The 24,247-nt window shown below is 44.1% G+C and overlaps 1 protein-coding gene and 1 long non-coding RNA gene across 3 annotated transcripts in view; one reads left to right on the forward strand and one right to left on the reverse strand.

The window, feature by feature from the left end:
- Positions 1–24,247, forward strand: part of LOC109614689 — a 371,347-nt gene that overhangs the window by 300,140 nt on the left and 46,960 nt on the right. For both annotated transcript variants that reach the window (XM_034288243.1, XM_020040402.2), the window contains one exon: positions 2,827–3,028. The gene's annotated coding sequence lies outside the window, so the exon portion shown is untranslated. The remainder of the gene's footprint in view (positions 1–2,826; positions 3,029–24,247) is intronic.
- LOC117593347 lies at positions 18,275–19,084 on the reverse strand. The gene is made up of 2 exons (XR_004574789.1): positions 18,680–19,084; positions 18,275–18,495 (listed from the first exon to the last, which is right to left on the reverse strand). It is a non-coding gene; the product is annotated as an uncharacterized LOC117593347 (long non-coding RNA).

The following is a 24,247-nucleotide window of genomic DNA, read 5'->3' on the forward strand; positions in this document are numbered from 1 at the left end:
CAGTACTAGCCTCTTTACACTGGCTGCCTGTTAGGACTAGGGCTGATTTCAAGGTTTTATTGTTAACCTATAAAGCAATACATTGACTTGCTCCTCCTTACCTCACTGAATTGATCCAGCCATTCATACCTATACGTAACCTAAGATCGCAAGATGCAGGCCTTCTAAATGTACCTAGAAGTTCTAAACAAACAGCCGGAGGAGGGCTTTCTCTCATAGAGCTCCACTATTGTGGAATGATCTGCCAATTAAGGTTAGAAATGCAGACTCCACTTCAAATGTCTACTAAAGACTCATCTCTACAGCATGGTCTATGATTAAGTGCAGTCAGGCCCAGGGGTGGGAAGGTGAACAGAAAGGCTTGAATCTGTCCACCTTTGTTGGCTTGCCAGGTTGGCTGTCATTGCCACTGGGATGCCCTCTCTCCAATGCCATTAGGCGGCAGAGTCACTGGCTTGTTGTTGTCTCTCCGTTCCGCCCATTGTGCAATTGGGCTGAACTCTGCTGGCAATACTCTGCCCTCATTTCAAGTTGGTTGCGGTTGGTTAGTGTCCCTTTGGTTGATGCTTGGCAATGTGGGTGGATTTACTTCCTGCCTGTTGGGCCATGTCAGGGGCCTCCCCCGGATAGGGCCACAGTGTCACTTGACCTTGAGACCCTATGTCAGCCCCAGTTTTTTATGCTGCTTTATTATTGTGCCGGGGGAGTAGGGTCAGTTCTCCCTCTCCACTGTAAATCATTTTCCTTGTCTCATGCGGTTTAAACTTCAGAGGACATGAGGTCTTGGCCCACACCTCCAGAGTACCAGGCTCGAAAGACTCATAGCTGTCCCTGTCCAAAGTCCTCCTGGTTGTGTGCAGATCAGGAAGATACCTGATGATTCCAGCTGCCACTCTGTTGACCCCCCAGAGTTGTCACTGTCCTTGTCCATCTGGTTATGTGCTACGCATGCAGGTGATTCGTAACATCATGCTTCTGACCTGGATTAGGTTTTATAGACTCTGGACTCTGGCCCACATGCATTTATTAATTATTACAACTTGTACTCTTATAATGTTCTCCCAGCAAAGCCAGAAGAGGACTGGTCACCCCTCCGAGCCTGGTTCCTCTCTAGGTTTCTTCCTACATTTTGGCCCCTTTTAGAGAGTTTTTCCTAGCCACTGTGTTTCAACACTGTTGTTGCATGCTCCTTGGATTTTCAGGCTAGGTGTTTTGTAAAGGCACTTTGTGACAAGTGCTGATGTAAAAAGGGCTTTATAAATATATTTGATTGATTGATTTAAGACAAGGGACTAAAGATGAGCTATAGAATAGGCCACAGATTGGGACATGTCTGCCATCATTTCTTTGCCGCAGGGTTAGGCCGACCAGGCGGGACTGCTGGACGTGTATTTAGATATTCTTGTTTCTTACTGGTTCCAAAATAGAGGGCTACTGTATGAATTATGGACATGGGTTGTCTGGCTGAGGCAGGTTGTCTTTTCTGTAATCTTCTTTTCTGTAGATTTTGTCTTTGTCAAAGATTTTGACAAATTTGTCATGTTGTGTAAGTAATGTTTATTCTGAGGTTCCAAAGAATCAAATTCACCAGTAAAATTGTGTCTAAATTTGATTAGGTTAACATATTTCAATCAATTCCAATAAATCAGTAGACCCATTATAAAGTGTGACCATCTTGGTCAACATTGTCCTTGTCCCTCTGAGTACTTTTTTCTTTCTTGCGTTAATCTCTCCTTTGTGCTCTCTTTTCACCCCTTTTTTCAGACTTTTCTTCCCCTCTGTGCCTTTTCTGTCCTGTCATCCCTCTTTCTCTGTCCAGTTTTCTTTCCTCTGTGCCATGCCCTGCTTTGGCTGGTCTACTAAGGTCTGTGTGTGGTGGCGTTGGGGGCTGGGCTGCCTAACTGCCTAGCCTGTCTGGCTGCCTGCTTGAATGCAGTCAGTTTGCCCATCCCAACCCGTCTCCTAATTACAGACGGTCCTTTAAGTTTAATTTTCCCATTTGATGGGGAGAGCGTTCACTTAGGCAGAAGAGCGGAGGAGGAAGGCAAGGGAAAGGACAGAATGGGGAAGAGAAAGCCAGCCCAGACCAACTGGCCAAAGGCTCATCCTCATTTTTAGATGTGAATGAAAGTAAGGGAGGGGAGAGAGAGGAAAAAGGTTGGTGACACATACAGTCATTCCTCTTGTTCCAGCGAGAGCCAAACAATGTGTTTGATCTGATGTTTCCTACAGCAAACTCTAATTATAACCTCCAACAGCCCCCTGATTGAAAAAGGGTTTTTCTCCGTTTCATCCTCATCCCCTCCCCCTGTCTGTTTTTCTCCTGGACTGTCATAGCTTGATTCTTCCCTTTCTCAGTCCTTTTCCCCTCTTCCCTTCTCTCACATACTCTATTATAGTTCCTTTACTCTCACTCTCTTTCTCGCTCTCCCCTGTTTTCCTTCCTCCTCTCATTCACTCTTACTTTCTGCCCCCTCTTTTTCTTTCTAAACTTCCGCCCTCTCTCCTCTTGTCTCTAGCCTTCCTCCCTCCCACTTTCTCTCTCCCCTCTCTCTCCCCGCGCACTGCACCGTGCTGGCAAGCGAGTGAAACGGGAGGTTTTCTTTGGCAGTCCGATCCCCCTCTCTTGGCTGAGACGGGCCCTCGAGCGTGCTTCTGGCTGGGAGTGTGGAGGGGAGGGAGTTAGGAGGCGAGCGAGTGTGGAGGGGGAGGGAGGGAGTGAGTAGGGGAGTGAAAGGACGGAACGGAACGGGGGGGGGGGGGGCAGAGGGAGGGTGGGAGGCGTGTTCTGCAGCTGGTAATGAAGACTTCTCTTTTCATCCTCAGAAGGCAGAGTCGGTGTGGACGGGCCCGGGGGCTGCGAGGCTCCAGTGCTCTCTCTGCCTCTAACGTGTGCTGCGCTGCTTGCTGGCCGCCTCTGTGACTGTGTTTGTCCGCGCTCTGTTGAGAACGAGAGAGAGAAAGATAACTGCTACTGCTAAAGATATGAGGCTTTCCCCAACGCTGGCTGTACTGTACCACTCCTGAGGTAAGACTTTTTAGACTGCTGCTGTTGATGATTCACTGTATGAGGCTGTCTGTCTGTCTAGGTATGGGACACACACACAGATGCAGACCGTTTCACACACACACACACACACACACACACACACACACACTCGCACACACACATGCACACACAAATGCACAAGCACTTGCGCATATTGACACGCTCACAGACACACACACATACTCTCTCTATCAGATCTTTTTCCGTTAGGAACTCATCGTTCCCCTCTGTTTTGGGGATGCTTATTGTTTATGTTTAACTCCACTAATGTGAAAAATTATTTTCATTCTCTACCAGTTAAGTCATTGTTGCTGCTTGCCTTTACCTAATATCATTTCTGTGTGCATGTGTGTGTCAGAATTTTTTCTCAGTGCAGAAATTTGCCAAACCCATAGTCGTGTGCATTGTCGCCTGACCAGGAGTCAGAGTTGATGAAGTTGCTGCTATTCCATTTTCAAAATAGGGGGTTTTAACTTATGTTGCAGCATTTCCACTTTTTGTAAGAGGAAATGATCATGAAACAATATTGACAATATTGACAATTTGCTATTGTTTTTATTTTATTTTATACCATGTACCCCAAGTTTTGACCACTCACATTTTACTTCCATATAACAGAGATATCGGAGGCTACACAATGCATAAGTTCTTTGATTCAGAGCAACTGGCACTCACTCACCACTTTTGTGAATCCTAATGAAAAGGAATAATTGGGGACATTTTGTATCAATTTTGTTGTGCTGTTAATGTAGTGTTGGTGTTTCATGTCTGATGCATTAAGGGTGTTGTCACATTCATTTTGGCCATGAAAATGGCCATTAGCAACACCTGCATGGTGGCTTATCATTTCACTTGACCTATGAGAGTCATGAACACAGGCCGGTCTGATTTGGCTTTGCTGAATCTCAGCCTCTAAGCATTTTTTTGTGGCCTGGATATGGTTGCTCTTTGTGTAATATCAACACATAACCATTCAGTATCTAGGCCAGAAGACAAATTGCTTAATCTATACTGGATTGGTGGATTTGATGCTCCAATTTATGAAAGCAGTGAGATGCCAATGTATAATTCCATAAATGGGATAGACAAAACTTTAAAGTTAGAAATAAAAAATACCTTTCTAGTTATGTATGCAAAATCTGTGACCAAAATGTAAGTAAAGTGTTTCACACATCAAAAGCAAACATTGCAATGACAACAAGAGTTTGTATTCAACAAATGCAGGTAGGTCCCTGTATTTTTTTGTTATGTTATGCTTTGTGTATTTCCTAGTGAATTTCCCTTCAGCTAATAATCAACCAAAACTCATTTTTACCTGTAGATAATATGCCACACTATTGTTAGGAAATTGCTATAGGCTGTTATTCTTCTTCTATAATATATAATAAAAATGTGTGTGAGCATGTTAGAAAACAGTTCAATGGGGGGTGAATCACTTATAAACACAGAAAATTTGAAAACTAGGCCAAATTTTAAAACATGTTACCTTCCCCTTTAATGAGTCCTTGACTTGAGCAGGAGCTTACTGTAACTAAGAACAAAGTATTTGTTCCTGACCTACACCTCTGACAGAATATCACTTTAAAATATTGTGGAGTTGTTTCACCTTAAACAGTATTGGTACTTCTGGCACAACATTTTGTACTGGTACCATGTAAAACATATCCTGAGGGAAAGTGTTCCCCATGCTTCTGACTGTGCAGTTATTGTGGTGTCATGGTAAAGTTGTGTCACAGTGAAAAGGTACCTAATGCACATTTAATTGGATGGCTCTTTATGTGGATGGCCAAGCTCAGGTTGGTCTCTCTCACACTGTCATAGTCTGTTAATTTAGCTAGCTAACAGACTAGCATAATTAGCTATTTGCTGGTCAAGATGGCGTCTTCTTATGGTCTGAGGTTTAATTTGTTTGAATCTAAATAAACATTATATATAAGTCTTTAACATAAGTATGAACAACATTTCAGCTTGTTTGCCAGCTGGCTATGTTGGCAAAAAAAAACATTATTTCATTATTGCAATTTGAACTAGCTCTTAACAGTTACATTTTAGTTACATAGTAAACTGGTTTTCATACCTCTAAATCAGTCAATGTTAGTGGCTGTTGTAGGTGATGCATAAAGGATCTTTCACTAGATTATGGATCTAGTCAAAATCATTGGAATTATTTTTATTTTCTGACAAGAAAACATATTCTCCTTACTACTAAAACATTGTAAGGCAGAACCCCAAACCAGAATCTGTACCCAGACTATTATACAGCAGGTACACATGGTTGTGTTTGTATGTGTGTTTATGTGTGTGTGCCAGTTGAGTCTGGCCTGTGAAAGGTTTATCTTAACACTGATGAATGTCTAGGGTTTTCCATAAAGGTCAGTAAAGTGGGTAAATCAAGGCTGAGCTACACTAAGTGCTAGGCTGAACTGAGTTTAACTAAGCTGGACTAGAGTGGCTGGGCTTCATCAAGGGTGGTCTTTGCTAAACTGGGCTTCATTGAGTTAGGTTGAACTCTTTGTCAGCAATTTTGGCTGCACTGTACTATGCGTTTCATGTCTTGTGACCTCCTGTAAAGTGCTGAACTGAACTAGCCCAAACTGTTCTTTGAAGTGTTTAGCTGACTATTCTGAGCTTTGCTGGCCTCGGTCAGACCATCTCCAGAGTGAGAGTGAGGCATAAAAACAGTGTGTGTGGGTGAAAATAGAGTGTGTCAGTGTCTGTGTGTTTATTTGCTCTGCTGATTGCTCTTCTACGGGGCAAGCCGATCTTCGTTGCTGTTTGGAAATCGTCTCTGCAAATAAGGCAGACATAATCAGAGACGAATAGAAGGACAGTAGACATGAAAAGAGAGAGACAGAAGCAGGACAGTAGACAGGAAGGAGACAGGCATAAGCAGGACAGTAAACATGGACAGAGGCAGAGAGAAGCAGGACAAAAGACAGGAAGGAGACCAACAGAAGCAGGACAGTGAATAGACACAGAGACAGACAGAAGCAGGACAGTATACAGAAAGGAGACAAGCAGGACAAGAGACAGGGACAGAGAGACAGACAGAAGCAGGACAGTAGACAGGGACAGACAGAAGGAGGACACTAGACAGGAAGGAGACAGACAGATGCAGGACAGTAGAAAGGGACAGAGGCAGTTGACAGCCTGCATGCACTCCTCATCTGTAGCCCAGTGATAGAAGCTTTGATGTGAGTCCTACTGGATCTGTCCTCTTTCCCCGCCGGGCACAACCAGATCCGGCCCCAGTCCACCACTTCACCCCACTCGCTTTCATCCACATTCCCAGGGAAATCCGTCCATCTGCACTTGTTCCCCCCGTCTCGGCCCAATATCCCCCTTTTCCCTGGGTCCCAGTGCACCCTGACACTGAGCAGGCCTCACTCTGTTTCATCACACACCTGTTGCCTAGTTCTGTCCCTCAAGCCTATTCTTCAAAACAGCACACATTTTTGATGTTGCCTAGTACAACATCATCTGTATGTAGTCAACTGTTAACTCCTATTTGGGTTGATGTTTATAGTGGACAAGTTGAATCAGGTGTGATTGTCACATGCTACAGTACAACCCAAATGGAGAAGTTTTGGGGGTATTTGAAGAGCTGAATGTGAAAACCATTATCTTTTGGTCGATCTTGTTAGTCGATTCCTGACCAGGAAGGGCTGAAACATTTGTTTTTATTAGGCCTTGATTAGCAGGAGATGATTGAAAACCAAAAGTGTCTCTGCCATCCAGGACCAAAGTTGAACGGCTCACAATAGGTCTAATTTAAAGTAGTTCAATAGTTGTGCTCTATGGCCATATTTATAAAGTGGTTGAATAGTATTGTCATATGGCCACATGTATAAAGTAACTGAGTGTCAGCTATGTCTGAGTTCCTACTGGTGCAGTCTGTGGTCATACTGGTCTAGTCTGAGATCCTACTGATCTATTCTGAGTTCCTGATGGTCTTTTCTGCAGTCCTACTGGTCTATTCTGAGGTCCTACTGGTCTATTCTGCAGTCCTACTGGTCTATTCTGAGGTCCTACTGGTCTATTCTGAGGTCCTACTGGTCTATTCTGAGGTCCTACTGGTCTATTCTGAGGTCCTGCTGGTCTATTCTGCAGTCCTACTGGTCTATTCTGCAGTCCTACTGGTCTAGTCTGAGGTCCTACTGGTCTAGAAAGAGGTCCACCTGGTCTAGTCTGAGGTCCAACTGGTCTAGTCTGAGGTCCAACTGGTTTGTCTGTGGTCCTGCTTGTCTAGTCTGAGGTCCTACTGGTCTAATCTGAGGTCCAACTGGTCTAGTCTGAGGTCCTACTGGTCTAGTCTGAGGTCCTACTGGTCTAGTCTGAGGTCCTACTGGTCTATTCTGAGGTCCTACTGGTCTAGTCTGAAATCCTGCTGGTCTAGTCTGTAATTCTGCTGGTGTAGTCTTAGGTCCTACTGGTCTAGTCTATAATTCTGCTGGTGTATTCTGAGGTCCTACTTGTCTAGTCTGTATTCTGATGGTGTAGTCTGAGGTCCTACTGGTCTAGTCTGTAATTCTGCTGGTGTAGTCTGAGCTCCTACTGGTCTAGTCTGTAATTCTGCTGGTGTAGTCTGAGGTCCTACTGGTCTAGCCTGAGCGGCTCCTACTACTTCTGTGCTCTGTCTCTGCTACTTCTGGAGAAAATGTGTCTTTCTGAACTTCTACCGTCCAGAAAGATCCTAAGTGACTTAACATTAGTTTTCTGCCTCTGCTGGGCCATGGGATGATGACTTCCCAAATGCACTCTTGAGTAGTGTACAGGAGCCTGGACTAATTGAAAAAACACAGGCTCACAGTTTGGTCTGCAATGGAGGAGGGAGAGGAGACCGTCTTTGTGTCATTGGGAACTATGTGAATGGACTTTCCAGAGCTGGCTGGACAGAAGAGGAATGAGAAATATAAAGGAAAGGCTATTGAAAAAAGAATGACAGATGGAGAAGAATGGTTATGAAAGACTGAGAAGGAGATGAGAGAAATATAGTTGTTTTTTTTAAACTGAAGAAGACTTGAGTATAAATTGTTAGAAGCAGAATGACTGAAAGGGAGAGTGAAAAAAACATCCCAAAAAAAAGAAACTTTTCAGTGAAATTCTTCAGTTATAGCCTAGTGTGTTCTGTTTCTGCCAGGACTGTAGTGTAAAACAGTGCTGTGTGTAAAGGAGAAGGTTATAGGCTTGTGGGACACTAGTATGGCACAGACACACACAAACACACAGTGAGAGCGTCATGGGATCGTTGGCTGGTCATTAGAGCCCCACAGTGCAACAGCAGAAGCAACAGTAAAAAAAACGCAGAAACAGTCTGAGTCTTAAACTTACCCACAGGCTCTACAGCAAGTAACCCCACTCACAGGAAGAGTGTCTTTACTCTAATCAGCCCACCTTGGTGTCCGTTTTACTGCACTTCCTTCTCTGCTACAACTAAAAGTCAGGCACTATTTACAGCGTTTTGTCGATTTGTCTGTCCGTCTGCCGCCCTCCCCACCCCTGTCTGGTTTGGTGGTGATTGAGATTCTGTCACTGGCTGCAGATGGCACATTTGTCACACACATGTTTTTCAGTGGCTGATTCTGGTTAGGGCCAAAGGGCTTCAAGAGGAAGGCATCTCTTGTTGACTTCATCTCTGGGTGGTTGATGCCTCTGTTTATTAGGGCTCTGTGAACCCTGGCCCCTAAGCCCTCCCTACTGCCTTCCTAACATGACTCTTAACCCTTGTCGTAGACATACACACCGACACACCCACACCCGCCCAGCTGTTTTACTAGCCTTTTCCCCTGTATATTTATACTGTAGATGCACACAAACAAACACATGATAGTGTCTCAGTAAGGAAGAGTCAACAGTCGCATCAACACCTCTTCAAAGTCTGCTTGAGGGGCTTTCACCAGTCACCAGCATACCAACCCCTTCACTGTAACCCCAGTCACCAGCATACCAACCCCTTCATTGTAACCCCAGTCACCAGCATACCAACCCCTTCACTGTAACCCCAGTCACCAGCATTCCAACCCCTTCACTGTAACCCCAGTCACCAGCATACCAACCCCTTCACTGTAACCCCAGTCACCAGCATTCCAACCCCTTCACTGTAACCCCAGTCACCAGCATACCAACCCCTTCACTGTAACCCCAGTCACCAGCATGCTTGATTACCATCAGCAATGACTATAGGATGACATAGGTTTATCCCTGGACTCAGTGAGGAGACAGCACGGGGGAGGGGGTGGGGGTTAACCTCAGGGAACTGGAGTCAACAAGCTAACAGTAATGAGACAAATGACTTGACCTCAGCTACTGTGTTTGGATGTTAAGCGGTATAACCAGTCTGAGATCCAACACTTCAGAAATGTCCCTGTGTGCCATCTAAACCAGTTGTTTGAATAGGGGCTAGGTTTTCTTGACATCATTAACTGACACGGATTAACTCTGTAGATCAGTCCACTTAGCCTTAGCTGTTGTATGTAGGGCCAATAGTTCTTCCTCATCATGTGGGTGACTAGTAAACACGCAAGCACAGAGTTCAGTTGACCTTTGTGAACATTGGGGATGTCATGGCTACATTTCAGCAATGGTGCATGATATGTGAAATGGTCCAGTGATTTGTATTTTTAACTGAACCCAACTCTCTCTGTGGTGGGTTTACCCCAATGGTAATGGTAGGGATGTTTTGTTGAATTGTATGTGTTCAGTTCTTGACTAAAAAATTTTTCACTCCAGTAAGTGCTTATAATATCTTCTGTCCAAGAATCGCTGTGGGGAACCTAAACATTATTGCAATTTTAAATGATATTTTACCTAACCCTCACCCCAAAACCAGAAATTAACCCTAAACCTTACATCTAAAACTAACCCCTAATCCCATACCTGAATTCTGACACTAACTCCAGTTGCAACTTTTACCCTAAACCTAACCCCTAAACCTAACCCCTAAACCTAAAATTGCTTTTTTCAAGGGGAAAAGCAAACGTCCCCACAAATCTAGTAAAACCTATACATACATACAGTATATATGAACACACAGACACAGGTTGTGGCATTATCTCCCAGGAACGTCCAGCAGCAGGCAGCAGCTGCTCTCTAGATGATGTGTAATGAATAGGATTTTAGGATTTGGAGGCTGAGAATTATGAGGCTGCGTAGACTCAGCACAGCAATAATGCAAAACACATGGCAGTGACAGAAAGACAGGGAGAGCCCATCAGCTTCCATCCGTTCAGCTGACTTCTCCTCTCCACCTTCTCTTCTACCTCCTGCTTCTTCTTCCTGTCTCCCTTTACTCTCTCCTCCTTCTTAAACCTGGTTCATTCCAAACAAAGCTCCTTCTACCCTGTATCTGTGTCAGGTCACACTTTCCATGTGAAGGGCCTTTCCTCAGTTCATGTGTATGTGTGTGTGTGTGCTAGTTTGGTTCTATTTCTGTTTATGTATGCATTTTCTCTGTCTGTCTTTATAGTAGTAATGGTGCTCCTTAGATCACCCATCATGTGTTTATAGATGCTCGGTACAACAGGCAGAAAATTGGCCTGCATGTTTGCATGGGTCTCAGAGTAGAGCCCAGCATATAGCTCTTATTGCTTCTGACAGGGACAACATGAGTTTAGACTGCCACATAGAGGCCTGCTGAGAACCACATCCACTATCTACGCCAGGAGCCCATGGAGAGAGGAATAATGGGTGGGGGGCTAAGGGAAGGAGGAGACAAACTATAGGAGAGGAGAGTAAGAGAACAAGAGAAAGGGTAGAATTAGGGGAGAGAGATAGAAGGAAAGAGGAAGAGAGAGGAGAGAGAGAGTGAAAAAGATAATTAGAATAATAGGGGGAGAGAAAGAACTCTGTGAGCATGAAACATCTGCTGCTTGGAGGCTGAATAACTCCTGTCAACTGATTTGATGAAGGATTGACTGAGGGACTGACTGAGGGACTGACTGAGGGACTGACTGAGAGACTGACTGAGAGACTGACTGAGAGACTGACTGAGAGACTGACTGAGGGACAGACAAACAGAGACACCAACAGACCACTGTGGGGGTGCTCTTTTAAAGTGAGGGTCCTGCCGTGGAAGACTTTAGACGTAAGGCCGATTGTAGACTGGCTTCACTGGCCGATTGTAGACTGGCTTTACATTGGCCGATTGTAGACTGGCTTACATTAGCTGATTGTAGACTGTGCATAAACAGAGTGGAGACTCTAGTGGCAATTAAAGGAGAACATTTTGCCCTGTACTGACCTGAGTGGTGTAGCATTTTACTGTAAATGTTGTGTGTCTTGTAGTGACATGGGCCATGTAGTGTGTTAGCAGCCTTCACTACTCCAGTGGTAGGCAGTTTGTATACAGTATGTTGCAGTGTTGTTGGGCCATTTGCGCTGTTGTATATGTTCTAGTGACGTCAGGGCTCGGGGGATGGCTGCAAGGGGAATCTCCAGTAAATTGGAGTTCAGGCACATTCCCAGACGCCTTGGCCCGGGTCCTAAACAGCTGGCCGCTTCCCCCATTTTTTCATCTCCCCTTTTCCGCTACATTCCTGCTCTTCCCCTTTCTCTGCCTACTCCTCTCTGTTCTCTCTCACTACGTCTCCCTCCAGATGTGGCATTGTATGGATCAATTTGTTTACAGCTACATCCCACATGAATTCAGGTCTGATGCCGTGCTCTATTTAAACGGAAAGTCCATAGGCCCTTTGCAGCTCAGTTAGTTGAGGATGGCGTTTACAATGAGATGACTTGTTCTGGTTTCAATTCCCACATAACGCCAGAATGAAAATGCATGCACTCACTACTGGAAAAAGCACTCTGGATAAGTGTGTTGTTTGCTATATGTCTAAAATGTGAAGGAAAGATGACTAAAGCTTTAAAGGTTGTCTGCTTTTTGACAGCACAGCTTGTCACATATGAGTGATAATATTCAGTTCTCCAGGTGTTGAGTGGTAGGTCTTTTGAAAGGTTATGTTTAGCCTGATTTGTAGATCTGATTGTAGATCACGTGACAACACAACATGGTATCACAGATTTACGTCAGCATCAGACTTTACAATTTGCTTTAGAGAGCTAAGGTCAACTATTCATTTCCAAATAGTTTCATTTTAGGGTTAGGGTTAGATATTCATTACTTTTTTTGGGGTTAGGGTTAGGTTTTTTTTAATTAAATAATTGCTAAGGGTTAGGGCTAGGTATTCAGTACATCATTGTTAAGAGTTAGGGTTTGGTATTCATTACATTATTGTTAAGGTTAGGTATTCATTACATAATTTTTTACGGTTAGGGTTAGGTATTCATTACTTCATTGTTAAGGGTTAGGTATTCATTACAAAATTGTTAGGGTTAGGTATTCATTACATCATTTTTAAGAGTTAGGGTTAGGTATCCATTAAATAATTGTTAGGGTTAGAGTTAGGTATTCATTACATCATTGTTAAGGGTTAGGTATTCATTACATCATTGTTAGGGTTAGGTATTTATTACATCATTGTTAGGGTTAGGTATTCATTACATCATTGTTAGGGTTAGGTATTCATTACATAATTGTTAGGGTTCCAGTTAGGTATTCATTGCATCATTGTTAGGGTTAGGGTTAGGTATCCATTACATAATTGTTAGGGTTAGGTATTCATTACATCATTGTTAGGGTTCCAGTTAGGTATTCATTGCATCATTGTTAGGGTTAGGGCTAGGTATTAATTACTTCATTTTTAAGGGTTAGGGTCAAGTATTCATTACATAATTGTTAAGGGTTAGGTAATGATTACATCATTGTTAGGGTTAGGTAATCATTACGTGATTGTTAGGGTTGGGATTAGGTATGCATTGCTTCTTGTTAAAGGTTAGAGTTAGAAAAAGTTAATAAATAAGGAAACTGTTAGGAATTAAAATCACAACCATTGGAGTTAAGAATCATCAACTTAACCGCCTATCCACCATACCCAACGGCAATAACTGATACTGCACTGTGTTGCAGTATCAGTTTTGCCCCCATCTGGGCAAACTTCTAATATCTAAGTACAGCAGGGATGGGACTTGTGGACAATAACTATCAAAGTTGGTTTGGCTGCACAAGTTGATCTGAACCCAAACTAACTTCTTATGTATTAACACAAACTGATCTCTAACCTTGCTAATGTCCCAATTCATCAGCAATAACGTATCTGTAACCAGGCTAACTTCTCTATCATCAACACAAATAGAACAAGGCTTACTTTTCTATCTAACAACACAAATAGATCATTAATCAAGCTAACATCTCCATTGTTTGTAGATTGCATACGGCCACAAATGTTAACATAAATCTTATGTTCCAGTTACTGTACTTACAGGACCAGATCCTTAGACACAGATTTGACTTAGTCCTGGACTAGAAAATCAATCTCAGTGGAGTTTTCCAAGGACTTTTTCCATTCATGTAGTATTATACAATGTTGTTACTGCTTTGGCCCGACTCTGTGCAGACCTCTGATTGATGGTACACTGATACAGCAGCTTTGGCATAGGTTGGTAGAGGGCACAGTTCCTCATGATCGAGGCCAGTCACATGCTGCCTACACTGCTACTCCTGGCCTTCTGTTGTAATTGGCTCTGTCAGTCACTGAGCCTGGCACCTCCTGTCACTGTGGAATGGGATAATGAAGCTCCCTCAGTGTGTGTGCGTGTGCGTGTGTGTGTGTTCATGCGTACGCTTCTCTGCAACGTGTGTGTGTGTGTGTGTGTGTGTATGGGTATGCATGCATGACTAACTGTGTATGTCTGTCCCTGTGTTTCTCTGTCTCTGAAGAATGCTCAATGTTATATGGCAATGACTCACTGGTTCAATATTTAGGCCAAAGCAACTCTTTGACTGTATCATCCACTGGAATTAATTGTGTGAGTGTATAGCATTTACTATCCTGGTGGGGACCAGAATCCCTGCTAGGGTAGGAAAAAAAATTAATAAGGGGGATGGTTAAGGTTAGGGGGACAGACGTTTGGGGGGTGGGGTCCAATGGCATAGTAATATAGAGAACATAAAACGCACTTGTTTGCTTACGTTTCTATTTACTGAATACAATTCTGAAGTTTGGTGGGTATCCTTCGCATTGTTGACCAAGATTTTCTGTTTCCCATTGCCCTAACGTCAATGAACCTTACTCTTGGATGCTTTCATAAATTCATCAGTGTTTGGCTGGAACCGGTTACTGACCGCATCTTCCATAGGAACGGATAGTTTCCCCTTCACAGGCAGTCAAGAGTATAAAATGACAGTGGAGGAGGGGCGGTGTCCCCCTTATAATGCCCGAGCTGACTGTCCTCTTCACTGGGCGACACAGTCCTAGCCAGCAGCAGTTGACTCTCAGGGCCCTGGGTAGCTGTCAGATTCCCCATGGGAGCGTTCCCTTCAACACTGTTTGTGCTGGGAACACAGGCATATGTTTACCGGGCCTCCCAGTGTCCCCACCTCAAACAGCCCCTGTGGGAATGTTTCCGGGTCAAACAGGCATGTTTGTCCGAAGGGGGACACTCACTGTCTTCCCACTGCGCTTCATCTCTTCCACGGGGTTTGGAGTGTTTGCTTAAGGAGGTCAGTGGCCCCCCGTTGGCCTTTGGGGGTTGAAAGTTGGAATGACGTTTGTGAAGTGAAGACTGGGAGATTTAGGCGTTTCCATTCAGTCATTCAGACATGTTTGTGCACACATACATATACATCCATTAACCGAAGGGAAGCACATCTGCGCACAACACAAACACATACGCACACACACACACATACATACCACTCTCACCCATCCATAAATACCTACATGCATACACACACACGCGTGCACACACACACCCTGTGAAGCCAGAGAAATGACTAATCAGCTGGCTGCTGTCTATATGACCTCCCTGTGAACTGCTTCCATAAGGTTCTACCTGCTCCAGCTTGCTTCCTCAAGGTGCTGCCTGATAACTCTGTTGTGACCTCAATCCAGATGGGTCCTACAGCCTCCCATCACACCACTGTTGCTTTTGCACTTTCGCTGTTTTAAAAGCAAAGCCCATTCTATTAACCTCCGGATAGGAACACATGTAAAAGTGTCAGCCTAAGAAAACAGAGGGGCGTGAGCTGCAACAGCGTCAGTTTCTCTCATCACTGTGGAATGAGGGTTCAGCCTGTGTAAAGGCCAGGTGATGTGCAGTTGAAGCTGTGAGGTGATCTGTCACATGTTTAAGGATGTTTGTGTCAACGGATTGTTTTGCTGAGTATGTTTTCGAACACTCGGGATTCACGTGTACGCTGGCAGATGAGTGTTTACATCAACGCCCCTGTGATCAGCATCAATGCCGCACACACACACACACATCGACCGACCGGCTGTCTTGCAGCGCTGCGGCCCGTTCTCTTACACTACATCCACTCCAGACTGACCCGTCACAGCAGTGCCGTCCCGTGGGCCAGAGGGTCAAGCACCTCTAGGTGATCAGTGGTCCCGCTCCACATTCTGTTTATTAGTGTGTGTATACACAGCACACAGGGAGAGAGGACGTGTATACAGCCCACACCCATCGCGGAGTCCGCACAGCTGGCACGCACAAACATTTACAGGACCGGTGTGGGAGCGAAGGCCGAGATCAGCCAAGTGAGGAGGATCCTGACTGCCACGTACTCATGTACACACACACACACACACACACGCAAACTCACGTGCAAACTCACACACACACACACAAACTCACACACACAAACACACCCACACACAAACTCACACACGCATTTTTGAATGGATGTGAGCACAAGTGATCCCATTCAGACTAGATGTTGACACATGACTCTACACACGTGCGTGCATAGTCCCACATGCATGTACTGTATGAACATAAACACACACACATTGACACGCACTCACACACATCACTGAGTCAAAAGGGAATTTGGCAAGCGTCCTGATGGATTGATTGTTTAGTCCTAGAAATGTTCTGAAGTCTGACGTTCTTTCATTTCACTTTGTGATCTTTACCGAGCTAACATATGGAACGGTTTTACGATGGTCATACCATGGATCATTTAGTGATTTTAATTTGAGTATTAAGATCTATATACTAAAAATAAATAGACAGCTATTTTAACAAAATTACAGGGAAAGGGGGGTGTTCTGCTATGGTTCATTGTAAAGTCTAAAACACTAATCATTAGGAGGTTTGTTTTGAAGTGCATTTCATAAATCTGAGAGATAATAAAACTCTATTTGACCTATTTTTTTACATTTTACTCTGTGATGGCAGGGTATACTAGTGGTCTAGAACATTCGGCTAGTAAACAAAATGTTGCTTTTGTGGTTCTGTTGTACACAAATCTGCAATCCCTATGCAGTGCAATGTATGCCTTATGAAAGGTGGACTTGAAAGCCCAGTGGACACAAATAAAACAAGAAGTCTCTACCACAAACAAACACGGGGCTATTTATAACAAAAACAGGTGACATCACGATGTCCCACAAGTATAACAATCCCTGGGGGATTTAACCTGAATGGCAGACTGTGAATCTCTTCGTGCTTCTTATGACAGCACAGTTAACTGAGGCAGTAATGAGGATCTTCCCAATCTGTTTGGGAAGAGGAGACAATGTTTTTCTGGATTTATGCAATTGGAATTTGATGATGCATAATAAAGCAATGCAAAGGTATTGTCATGGTGATTAACTTCAGAGTGTCAGGATGGGGGATATAGCAGTCTGGATTATGTCCTAAGATTTGGTTTCATTGTGAGACTCAGAGAGGAACCATACCACCTACATCACCACAGTGTTTGCTTGAATAATACAAATAGCATCATTGAACCTTTACTAAAACAGCTGCAAAGGTTTTACCTGAAAAAAAATGTTTTGAATGGTAACATTACATCACATCTTCTTTGTACATTTGTGGATTTGTCTGTCTGAAAAGGACCCACCCCGAATGTATATTTAATTCTCATAGCAGTTGCCAAGAGTCCAACATTAAAACCAGACTCTGTTTACTGCCGCCTGGGGTCCGTTTCTTCATGAGAAGGGAGGTAGTCAGGGAGAGAGATTGGGAGAGAGGGAGAGATTGAGAAGGAGAAAGAGACAGAGATTGGGAGGGAGGGAGAGATTGGGAGGGAGAAAGAGACAGATTGGGAGGGAGGGAGAGATTGGGAGGGAGAAAGAGACAGAGATTGGGAGGGAGGAAAAGATTGGGAGGGAGAAAGAGACAGAGATTGGGAGGGAGGGAGGGAGAGATTGAGAGGGAGAAAGAGACAGAGATTGGGAGGGAGGGAGAGATTGGGAGGGAGAAAGAGACAGAGATTGGGAGGGAGGAAGCTAGGAAGAGAGGGAGATATAGATGGAGGGGAAAGTGCTCCAGGTGTGAACCATTGATGGTGCTGTCCCACTGCAGTTTTCATCCACTTTTACAAGACCAATACAGGTGGTCTGTGCTTCAGAGACGGGTGGTAGAGGAGTAACCTGAAGAGGTAATGACCCATAGTTTAGACAGAGGTTAAACCTTATGGAGTATTGAATAAGGTGGTAAAATGTACCTTAACATTTCCAGCTTCTTCCACTGTATTTTGCTGATCTAGTGTTGTCAAGTGACTGAGCCGAACATGCAGGTTTAACAGACAGAAAGCTAGCTATATTCCATATGGTCGGCATGCTAATTTTGCAGGGAGATATTGTTTTCTTAAAGGAGCAGGAATAGTTTATCATAGTCGAAACCAGGGAAGCAGGATGAGCTGTCATCCATCAAGCAGTCTGAATATTTTGCAATGGACCCTAAGGCAGGGATGCTGGATTACCTTCCTCTAATAATCATAGTGATTACAATAATGAGATCTCATTTATGTAGGCCTCTAGGCACTTAACATTGTATCAGAGTAAGTCATCACCTTCACAACCAGTATGTGCCTGATGTAGGTCAGTTTACTGTACACTCGTTTGCTGGTTTTAGTTGGAGCTCCTTACTGTTGCTTGGAGAACTCACATTTATCAATTCTAACTCTGTGTGTGTGTCTGTGTGTGTGTGTGTGTGTGTGTGTGTGTGACCAGGTTGGGCTAATCTATTTTTCCTATCGACAACGCCAGATGTGACCAGGTTGGGCTAATCTATTTTTCCTATCGACAACGCCACCTAGAATTAACAAGAGCTCTAGGAACTCAACCAAAAGTTACAATAACTTCTCATCAGACTACAAACTATGCTCAGCTTCGTTTGGAGGGAGGAGCAGTATATAAAGTATCCCAAAGGCGAAGCTATACTTTAATCAATATTTTATTTCACCACAACTTCAATAGGTATTTACATTAACAATAAATTACATTACAATACTTAAAACATCGAGCAATAAAATATATATGAAAAACCATATCTATGCAAATGTCCCAGTCCCTGAGATGTAGCGTACACCCGCGACCAGCCGAGCAATCCGCTTCTTTCCACCGGAATTCGGCCTTCGTCTAACTGGCAGGAAAGGGCTAAACCGGAAAACAGAGGAAGACAATGTGCCAGTCTGGTGTTCTATTAACTAGGCTCAAAACGGTCACTCCAGAGGAGTATACCACGTCTGTCCTCCACGACCAGGACCCTACATACAGGACAACCGCTCTCCGTATACCCAAACAACAAAGCGCAACAATCTCTCCACGTTAGCGTACTCACACTCTGTCCGGGTCACAGGCAGTAGTAGCCCATTCCCCGGGGTGCGCACGTCTAGCCTTATGGGTATACGGGATCCTGCGTGGATCCTCTGGCTCGTAGATCTTGTGTCTCACGTGGTAATCTCTTCCACCGCTTCGAGCTGTCTCCGGTAGCCTTCTGCTCCTCTCCTTCTCGGTGTCCGGTCTTTATTTCCTGTTCTTATTCTACAGTCCAATCAATAGCCTCATTGTACAGGTCGAAGTTCACGGGTTGTTAGCCAATTAACGAATAGAAAAATAACACAAAAGCACTACAACCAAAACACCAATCACAACACTAAACCACACACAATATCCAAACCAAAATCACAGTAGATCAAGTCACAAACATAATCAAAATACATGCACAATTAATATCCAACCCGTGACATATATATGTTTGCATGTGTGAATACTTGCATGTGAGTGTCTGATTGTGAGCTGCTCTACTGATGCCGTGTCCGCCTGCCCTTTAGCATTCAACCTCTGTGCAGCAGTGTAGGCCTCATTTCCGTCTTTGCATGTAGCTCTAAATGGCCGAGGATATGAGAAGAATGATCGTTGTTATGTGAACCATGTGTGACTCCCAATGCAGATAGGAGGAGGGATAAAGGACTACAGAGTTCCAAAGATGCTGCGCCTTTTCATCTCCACATCTTTCCATTCATCCATCACTCCATACTTTTATGCTAACCCTAACCCATACCTTCATTGTCAGGTGTAGGCTACCGTACAACCACACGGTTGGCTTTGCACTAACTGGCAGTTGGTTTGCCCCTTGAGTGCTTTTGCTTACACAGATACACAGTAGATATGGTCTTGTATGTTCTTATTTGGCTTAAGTTTGTCTTTTCTTTAGGACTCAGTGTTATGATATTAGGACAGTGCAGTTTCATGTCAGCAGTGTATTTATCAACAGAAAATAGCATACAGTATTCAAGTGAGTGGGGAGTCTTGCCTCATTTTGATGAAATGCGTCCACCGTCTGATTTCACATTTGGTCTCCAACCTAAGCCAGGTTAAAGAAATGTGCACAGCAGGTGAAGACACTCTTTATGAATGTCATGTTCACTCCTATTGTCACAGTAAAGAACAATCCGAGAATCCCGGCCACCTTCGTCACTCCCTATTCAAATTTCACAGTTCTAGCTCTCTCGTAAAATTGTTAAAAGCTTGCAACAGTTATTTGTACTTTTATTTGAACAGGAAGGGAATTAAGGAATGTGACATGTTGAAAATGATCTGTCAGTGATGCTGTTAGAAACAAGAAGCAGAAATCGGAACGGAATACATAGGTGGACCAGATCAGATGAGTGCCAAGCGGATGTTATCTCAGATGACATTGGGAGGGTCTCCTCTCTCCTGTCCTCCCAGAGTGTGAGTGTGGGCCAGCATGGGGATATCCTTTTAAGGCCCTCTGCTTTGGGCTATAGTTGTGTTTGTCCAGCCATAGGATGGCTGTCCTCTTCCATGTTAACACAGTATTAAATCATGGCCAAGTCAACAGCATTACCATAACCTTGTTGATCCTGGCCGTCCATATGTTTCCACCTTGTTGAAATCCCACAGAGATACAAGAGATATGCTGTCCATCGTATACAGTAACACACACATTAGCATAACCCGTAGCTCTGTGATTTTCACAGGGGACACAACAGAGACCTAATGGATTTAGCATCATCGAAGTGTGCTGATTCAGGATCTGTTTTCCCTTTTAGATGTTAAAGAATAATATGACATGGAGAATTAGGACCTGATCCTAGATAAGCACTCTAAAATTGGGTAATATCTCAGAAGCCTTTTCATCCTTTCATCTATGCTAAAACACATTGTACTAGAATTTGAACACTGTGGTGTTGCTTTCGTTTGCAACCCCCTAATGGCTTTTAAGGGTTAATGCCAAACAGTAAGCACTGTAGCATGATTTAAGAAATGGAGGAATGCAGGATCCAAAGTGTAAGCATTGCTTAATGTAAGGTTTGGGGCTTTTGTTCGGACCGAAACTTAAGACCTGAGGAAGAAAACATGATGTGGTATGGCCACCAGGTATGGTTTAAATGAAGCCCTGTCAGCTATACCGCTTGATATGTCTGAATGGGTTTCATCGCACAACAATGCCTAGAACAGCTGCTTTTTTTACCCAGTCTTATCAACCTCGTCAGCTTAGTGAGGTAAGCAGTGTTGTTGGGTTGAATAAGCTACTTTCAGGAAAGAGAAATGAGAAGATTGTGCCCCTAGTATTCTGAACCACTTCAGATGAAGATAGTCCAGTTCTGTTCCAATTCTACAAACATTCTTGAGAAGAAAAGCGAGGTCCTTCGACTAATCTAGCTTCGCTAGGCCCACTAGATCTTATCAACCACGTTTAAACACCGGTCTGACTGAGACATGCATGCGTGCGCGCATCCACACACACACACACACACACACACAAAGACAAGCGAGAGGCAGCTCTTGAGGTATGCTAACAACATAAACGCTGTGCTGTAAAGGCTTTCCCTTCTGTGGCTGCAGCACTGAAAAGGTAAAACCTGGGGGCTATTCTTCCATCAACCAACAATAGGAACCGTATAGGTAGATAATCTCCTGTGACCGCAAATGCCTTTCTGTACACGGTACTTTTATTAGCAGAGCTTTACTGTGATTAAGGAGGCTTGGTGTTTAGTTGAGTGATATATGGAGGCGACTCCTGACAGAGTGGCAGGGGATCCCCTAGCCATGCTGTACCTCGTCAGATCTGCTTGACAGCCTGACTTTTCCACCGTTTTCTTCTGCTCAATAGATTTTTCTCCCACCTACAACCCCCCCCCCCCGTCCTCTAGACAAAAACATAGCCCCTCCATCTCACAGTAAACCTCGACCTCTCCTGACCCCAAGAGACCCCACACTAGTCCTGTTAGCCCTGGTCTCTCTAAGCCACACAGAGCTACCGCTGTGGTCCCGTCTCCACTCTGCAAAGTCTGCTAATGTGACACACTTTGAGGGAGGGGAAAAGGGCTGTGGAGTTGGTGGTGTTGGGGGGGGGGGGGGTCCGAAACTAAAATGCCTGCTATCATGTTTCCCTGTATCCAGAGGAGCTGGGATTGTGCCAGGCTCTTGCCGTAGCCCTCTTCGTCATGTTCCCAGAGGCTCTTTCCTTCATTCTGATTATTAAATAGCATGCTTGGTCTGCCACTATTCCATTTCACCCCCATTATTACGGAAGATATTTGCCATTACCGCTGACATCCTGTTTTCCACCAGAGATGGGAGGGAGAGTTATACAGTAGATTAACGTATAGAGGGAACGATGAGAAAGAGACAAAGGAACGGCTGGGCAGGAGTGATAGAAAGTGAGAGACAGACGAGGGGAGGATGGGAGAGGGTGAGTGGGAAGGGAGAGACATCTTGTTTTGGAAAATCAATTTTCCAAAACGTTAGGTGATTTCTTGTGGAGAGCGGCATGTCTCAGTCCGGCCATATGTTTTTCATCACGTAATATGGGTTCAAGTGTATATCTCCCTCCATAATTCTTTATACATAATAGACAATTAGTTCTCACAAACTGCTGCTTCTGGTGTCTTGAAAGTCCCAGAAAGACGACAAAACTCTCCAAACGTTCCATTTGAAGTGTGAAGTTGTTTGATGTGAACATAACTCACTGCATGTTGCTCTGTGATTAACTACCCTGTACTTTTACATTTATCACTTTCCTTTCCCTTCCACTTTCTCTCTTCTCTCTCTTTCTTTTTTACTCTATCTCTATCTCTTCATTTGCACTACTCCCCTGTCTCCATTTTGTCTGTCTTCTGTTAACTTCACAATCTTAAAAGTCAAAGAACATGAGACCCTCATTTTCTTTTTGAACAGTTACTTAGTGAGGACAGAACCTTCAATCAAAGCTGCTAGTCAAGTAAAACACCCATCGGTGTACAGCATCTATTCCACTCGTACTGGACCTGTATTCATAAAACCTTGTCGATGAGGAGGGCTCATCTAGAATGCTGTTGTTTTTAATGATCACCCTGAAGAAGACTTTCTGAGCAACTGGGAATCTGTTCCTAGATCAGCCCTCTTATCTTTCGACACTTTATTGATATTGGCCTTGAGGTTTTACATCTCAGTCCTCAGGACTGGAAGCCTATATAGAACGGTTATAAAAGGAGACAGGGAGCGTAACAGTAGCTGTAGCCTCCTGCTTTGAGACTTAGTAGACACCGGCATGGGTCAGAGAGCTGAAGCCTTATAAAACCCAGAGGGCCGTGTCTGCCCCAGGCCAGGGATGAGGTGATCTACAAGGGGGAGGACAGTGGGGGGATGTGGAAACAGCTAAGGATGTGGGGAGAAAGAGGCCAAGGAAGCGATGTCATGTCAGAGACCTCCTTGATGCTATCAAAGCCCTGGGCCCAGTTCCAAGATGGGCTGGCTTCTTTTTGGTTGACCTTTTGAGCGTGATTTTCAAACATTCATGTTTTTGAGAGATTTGAGTGAAAAGAAGGTGTGACATATCAACCAGTTGGTTTTTTTGCTGTGTGTGCGTGTGTGTGTTTACGGGGGGGGGGGGGTGTTCTGACAGCTTGTTTTGGCTTTGTTTTCCTGCATCTGATCCGATGTTTGAGTGTGACTGGGGCACAGAGGCTCCCTGAACTAGATGCCTCTGCACAGCTCAGTGTATCACACTGCTTCAGCAGGGGGAGGATGACTCTGTCTGGGTGATGATGTCAGGGGCCTGGCGAGGATGACTGTGGAAAAAGGCTGGGACTGTGACGTCTGAGAGAGGAATCGCGGGGGGGAGAGTTATGAGGAGCATGTTAACGGGAGAACCCCTGCTAAGGCACTGTTCTCCATCACTGTCTGAGGGAAGGAATGGGGAGTAAGGCAGAAGGAAGAGTAGTTTACGAGAGATGAGAAAATACTTTCCAGTTTAATCTGTGCGCATATCTAAAAATAAAGAACAAATCTCCCCCCCTTTGTCTGCCTGTGCCACTGGGACACAGTTATTAAAGTCATCCGTTTGTTGGTTTTGGTTTGAGGTCCTAATTATTGCTTGGAGACCTCTGTGACACATTTATCAATTCTAAATCTGTGTGTGTGTAGAGTGGATATAAAAAGTCTATACACCCCTGTTAAAATGCCAGGTTATTGTGATGTAAAAGAATGAGACAAAGATAAATCATGTCAAAACTTTTTCCACCTTTAATGTGACCTATAAGGTGAACAATTCAATTGAAAAACAAACTGAAATCTTTGAGGGGGAAAAATTTAAAACTCACAATAACCTGGTTGCATAAGTGCAGACCCTTAAACTAGAACTTTGTTGAAGCACCTTTTGATTTTATTACAGCACTCAGTCTTTTTGGGTAGGAGTCTATTAGCATGGCACATCTTCAGTTGGATTCAGGTCTGCGCTATTGCTGGGCATTCCAAAACATTAATCTTCTTCTGGTGAAGCCATGCTTTTGTGGATTTGGATGTGTGCTTTGGGCCATTGTCATGCTGAATGGTGAACTTAATCTTCAGCTTTCTAACGGATGCCTGAAGGTGGTATAAGGAACTGTAGATAATTCCCTCC

The sequence above is a fragment of the Esox lucius genome, chromosome 19 (genome assembly GCF_011004845.1).
Source record: "Esox lucius isolate fEsoLuc1 chromosome 19, fEsoLuc1.pri, whole genome shotgun sequence".
Lineage (NCBI taxonomy): Eukaryota > Metazoa > Chordata > Actinopteri > Esociformes > Esocidae > Esox > Esox lucius.